Source organism: Elephantulus edwardii, unplaced genomic scaffold (genome assembly GCF_000299155.1).
Source record: "Elephantulus edwardii isolate Elephantulus edwardi_28Jun2011 unplaced genomic scaffold, EleEdw1.0 scaffold00337, whole genome shotgun sequence".
NCBI classification, from domain to species: Eukaryota; Metazoa; Chordata; class Mammalia; order Macroscelidea; family Macroscelididae; genus Elephantulus; species Elephantulus edwardii.
The window spans coordinates 260,728-266,060 of NW_006400087.1; positions in this window are offsets into that span (position 1 = coordinate 260,728).

Below are 5,333 nucleotides of genomic sequence, written 5' to 3' on the forward strand. Positions count from 1 at the left end.
TCACTCAGCATAATGTCCTCCAGGCTCACCCATTTTGAATAATATTGCATGAGTTCCTTGTTTTTCAATGCAGCATAGTATTCCATTGTGTGGATATACCACAGCTTCTCTATCCATTTGTTTGTTGATGGTCACCTGGGTTGTTTCCAACTCCCTGCTGTTGTGAACAGAGCTGCTATAAACATGGGTGTGCATATATCTGCTTGGATGTCAGTTATGGTCTCTTTGGGATATATTCCCAGTAGTGGAATTGCTGGGTCAAATAGTATGTCTATTTGCAACATTTTGAGAAAGCGCCATACTGCCTTCCACAGTGGTTGCACCAAGCCATTTGATTTTTAAAGCAAAAAAGAAGAAAGCATTCCATTCATAATGTTGTCTATAATATATAATTAAATATCAATCTATATTTTAGTATACACTTGTTTTCCATAGAGAGAACGAAGTAATTAATAATTTTGCATTTAATTTCCCCACATGTCAAGTTGTTTCTCAAGCTTAAAGTGTTTTAAAAACTTGCCTGTTTTAAAAGAAAAATATCAAAATTGGTCTTTATGCTTAATGAATGTTGTTAAATAATTTGCTAGGTAATTTTCAAGGGTGCTTGTAGTAAGTTCGTATCTCACTGTGGGAGGAGGTTTGTGATTTCCCAGAGATGGGAAAGCATGGCCCTCTCCCTTACAGTTGGGCTTGGTCTTGTGAAACATGTGGGCCTTTGTTTCCCCGCTGTGATGGGGAGCTCATGGTGTCTGTTTCCCTGGGTTCAGCTAGCTAATGTACTTTTTCTCATCTGGTGAGCCATCGCCAATTGACACTGTGTCCCTATGGCCTTTGAATTCCTAATAGAAAGTGAGTGAACTTGATGGAGAGTTACAAACCAAACAAGCTCTTCTGCAAGAAAAACTGTAACAAGAATTTAGTGTCCTCTCTTCTTTCACTTCAGTGCAAACAGCATTTCTGTAGTGTGCCATGGTGGTCAGTGAGGGTGGAGGCTTTGCCTTTCTTCCCTGCCTTGACTCCTCCACCATCACCTGGGATGTGTGGTTTAGGATTAAGTTCTTTTTCGCTAGAACACAGAGTACCTCTCCTCCAGTATATCTGTCTGAATAGAGCTGTACACTTGCTGAAGTTGGCCACTGTCCAGACACTCCCCAGGAATGTCTATGACTCTGATTCTCTTGGTTTCCAGATTATTTGCACACCGTGCCCTGGTCTTTTGCCCTTTGGACATGACCAGGTGTGCTGAAGTACTGGACTGGGAGGCATAATTGGCTCCCTCTCCGGACTTTCTTACATAGTCTCTGGCTTGGCTTTGTGACAGAGCTGCTGAACCTTGCCCTTTTGTTCTAATGTCTGGATTGTTCTTATTAGCTGAATGTGTTCAGTCCCATCTGTGATGACCTCATGTAGTACAGAAGAGAACTGTGCTCCACAGGGTTTTCAGTGTCTAGTCTTTTAGGAGACCATCAGGTTTTCCTCCGTGGGTCTACTTGGTGGCATCAAACCACCAACCTTTGGACTAACAGCTATATCAAACTACTTGTGCCACCCAGACTCCTCTGTGTCTGAAAAAAGACAACACAGATAGAGATGAAGCAAATGAGCATATTACAGAAGAGTCAAGGGGGATGAGACACCAGCCATACCTGGGTTATCTTGAGGGCAAATTCATGATCACTGCTGATCATCAGGCACTGACCTCTGTCTCATAACTCCTTGAAGGAATTCATATTCAGGCAAAGTGCTGGGCCTGATAGACAGACAACAAATGGCCTACTCAGGGAAGGTCCTACAGTTGTCGTCCTGGATGGAAGGGAGACAGGACTTGGAATCTAAAATCTCTTCCATTCTCACAATTAAAAATGATGTTTAATTGTGGGAAATTCTATGTGTGTGTTTCCTTATGTACAGAAGTAGTGTGTGTGTATGTGTGCACGTGAGAGAGAGACTATGTAATTGTGCATATGTGTGTATATATGCATATGTGTATATATATGTGTGTGTACAAAGACACAGAGGTATGCGCTGCTTCATGCCCCTTTTGGTTTGGGCAGTGTATGACTGCATAAATGTCCATATATAAAGGGAGGAGATGCAATGTGATGGTGGTTGAGTCTGATTTTTACCTGGTTCATAAAGAGGAATTTTCCCCATCAATAATATCCATAGTGCTATACTAATGGCTACATGATCAGACATGCCACACGCATGTTGCTGCGCCTATTTCTACCAATCATTGTGTCTGGTGTTCATTGAAAGTTGACTCCCAGACTTATAGTTGTGAGGTTTATTAGAGAAATAGGTTGACAATTGGGGGAAGTAATGAATATCACATAATGCAAGGCACATAACAACAACAACAGTCCCAACCCAGGTTAACAAAGCACAATTCCTTCATTAGTGAAAGTCCAGGTTCAGTTCAGCACCAAAAATGCCTCTCTGCTTTCCTCAATCAGTCCAGCAGATTTTATCTTGGAGTAGTTACAAGACAGCTTTTCCTTCAATCATCCAGCAAGCCAAACGTTTACATTTGGCTTCATCTCCAGGTTCCTCTGGTTACATTTTACCATAGTCTTTTTACAGCAGTGCTACTGTCTCTCCACCACCATCTCTCACAGTGCCTTCACAGTTCCTCTACCACTCATAGTGTGGAAAGCTATCTCCTATATTGGTCCCACATCTGATGATGATTTGCAAGACCATGTGTCCACAATTAAGGTAGCTGGAGAGCATTCTCCCACTCCCAATGAGGGCCAACACAGTGGCTAGAAAAGCTAGTTTTCAAGAGTTCTGACACCCTACCATGTTCTTGTAAGGACCATCTCCCTCTTCTTTTTAGAGAGAAAGCAGCTCTCCTTTTGTTTATTTTATACCTTGAAAAATGGAAGGATTGAGGGTCAGAGAAAAATATGAAGAGCATCAGCAAGATGAATTGACAAAGTGATTGTAACAAGGGCTCAAGAATATCAGAGATGTTGAGAATGGAACAGGATAGAGCAAGGCTCATAGCTATTAATGAGGTTGCAGTGAGTTACATTTGACTTGATGGCACATAAATAAAGATATTTTTAGCTCTTGATGTATGATGCATTATGTGTTTAATTGTTAAAGAGTAAGTGTTCGATCTACTCTGAGGAAAATAGTTGGACAGTCTCCTTCCGTGAAGATTTACAGCCCTGGAAATCTGTAAGCTCACACTTAGTTTTAATTAACTCTGGAAATTTGTGTTTAGTAATCTCTTTCATATAAGTTTGCTCACAAAATTTGTATACATTGTGTTTCACACTGTTCTTTATTCATATTGTGTTTCATACAATCATACTCATACATTATGTTTTATAAAATCAATCACCATTGGACCTTCCCCATCATTACCTAATATTTTCAGGTCCCTGATGGATCCTTCCCATTTCTTCATTCCCTTCTTTCACCCACCAAACTCTGCAAATCAGTAAACTCAGACTTACATGGTGAGCTATAAGCATATGAAACAGAAGGTGTGAGCTTTGTTCTGCCAACAGGTGTCAAAAGATGGAACTGAGGCTGAGGGTGCTGCTGTTTTCCCACTGCTATTCTCTGAACTACTAGAAGCATGCTCCTGTAAAGTTTGTTATGTTTTTTAGAGCAATGTCTATATCATATAATTATCTGTATCTTGGAATAAGGAGGACTTGAAACACTTGTTGCAGAAGATCAAGGAATTCAGCCTGCAGTATGGATTGCATCTCAATGTCAAGAAAACAAAGATTATTACCAATGGACCGATAGGCAGCATCGTGGTGGATGGAGAGGAGAATGAAACTATCAACAGCTTCATCTTGCATGGATCCACAATTAACACCCTTGGTACTAGAAGTCGAGAAATAAGGAGACACATTTCACTGAGAAAATCTGCAGTTAGGGACCTCTGCAAATTATTGAAGATTAATCATGTCAGTTTGAGATATCTGATTCAGACTGTAGCCTTTTTGATTACTTGGTATGCATCTGAGATCTAGACAATAAGGATGAAGAAAAATAATTGATGCCTTTGAGCTGTGGTGTTGGAGATGAGCACTGAACATCCCATGGATGACCAAGAGAACAAACAGATATGTATGTGTTGGAGAGGGTGCAGCTTGAGTGGTCTTTGGAGACAAGAATGATGAGGCTTTGCCTCACATATTTTGGGCATGCTGTTAAGAGGTGCTATTCCTTGGAGAAGGACATGATATTGGGAAGGGTGGAGGTCCAGCAAAGGAGAGGAAGACCCTTAACCATGTGGATTGACATTGTGACTGCTGCAGTGAGCTCTTGTGAGTCAGGAAGTGTGAGGATGGCACAGGATAGGACAGGGTTCAGATCTTTTGTTCATAGGGTCTTTATGAGTCAGTATCTAACAACAACAGGTATTATGTGTATATATTCATAATCTACCACCTGTCTTTTATTTTGGCATACTGTAGTTTGCATGTTGCTGTGGTGCCAGGAGCTATGTCACCAGTATTTCAATACCACTATGATCACCCGTGCTAGACAAGTTTTATCAGAGCTTCAAAACTAAAATATACTAAGTAGCAGGACTATATCATATTCCTGGCCATCCACTCCTGGAATATTAGACCTTTGAAAACCTTGTGGACATTGGTATAACACCGATGAATATAATGCTGGAAAATTAACCCCTTAGATTGGAAGACACTAAAACTGCAACTGAGGAAGAGCTGCCTACTCAAAGTAATGGCTACCATCATGATACTGATTAAATAAAGCTTTCACTCAATGAACGATCTTCATTTGCTGATGTAGAAAGAGTCAAAATGAGGAGAAAAAGCTTCAGAAAATGAAAAATGCAAAATGTGAATCCAGGAAAGGTAGAAATTGCCAGAACTGATTGTTAGCAATGTCATGATAGATGGAGAAAAGATTGAAACTGTCAACAACTTCATCTTACTTGGATCCTCAATCAATGCACTTAGTACCAACAGTCATAAGATCAGGGGATGTGTTGTACACAGGGAAGTCTACAGTCAAAGACCTTCAAATTATTAAGGAGCAATGATATTAGTTTGAGGACTAAGATATTCCTGATTCAGGCCATGGTCTTTTCAATCACTTCTTATGCATCTGAGAGCTGGACTGTGTATGAGAGAAGAAGAAATAATACCTTTGATGCTTTTGAACTGTGGTGTTGGAGAAAGGTAGTGAGTATCATAAAGACTGTCAAAAGAATAAACAGATATGTATTGGAGAAGGTGCATCCAGAGAACTCTAAAGAGGTAAAGATGATAAAGCTCTGTCTCTCATACTTTGGACATAGTGCTAGGAGAGGCTATTTATTTGGTTTGTTTTTT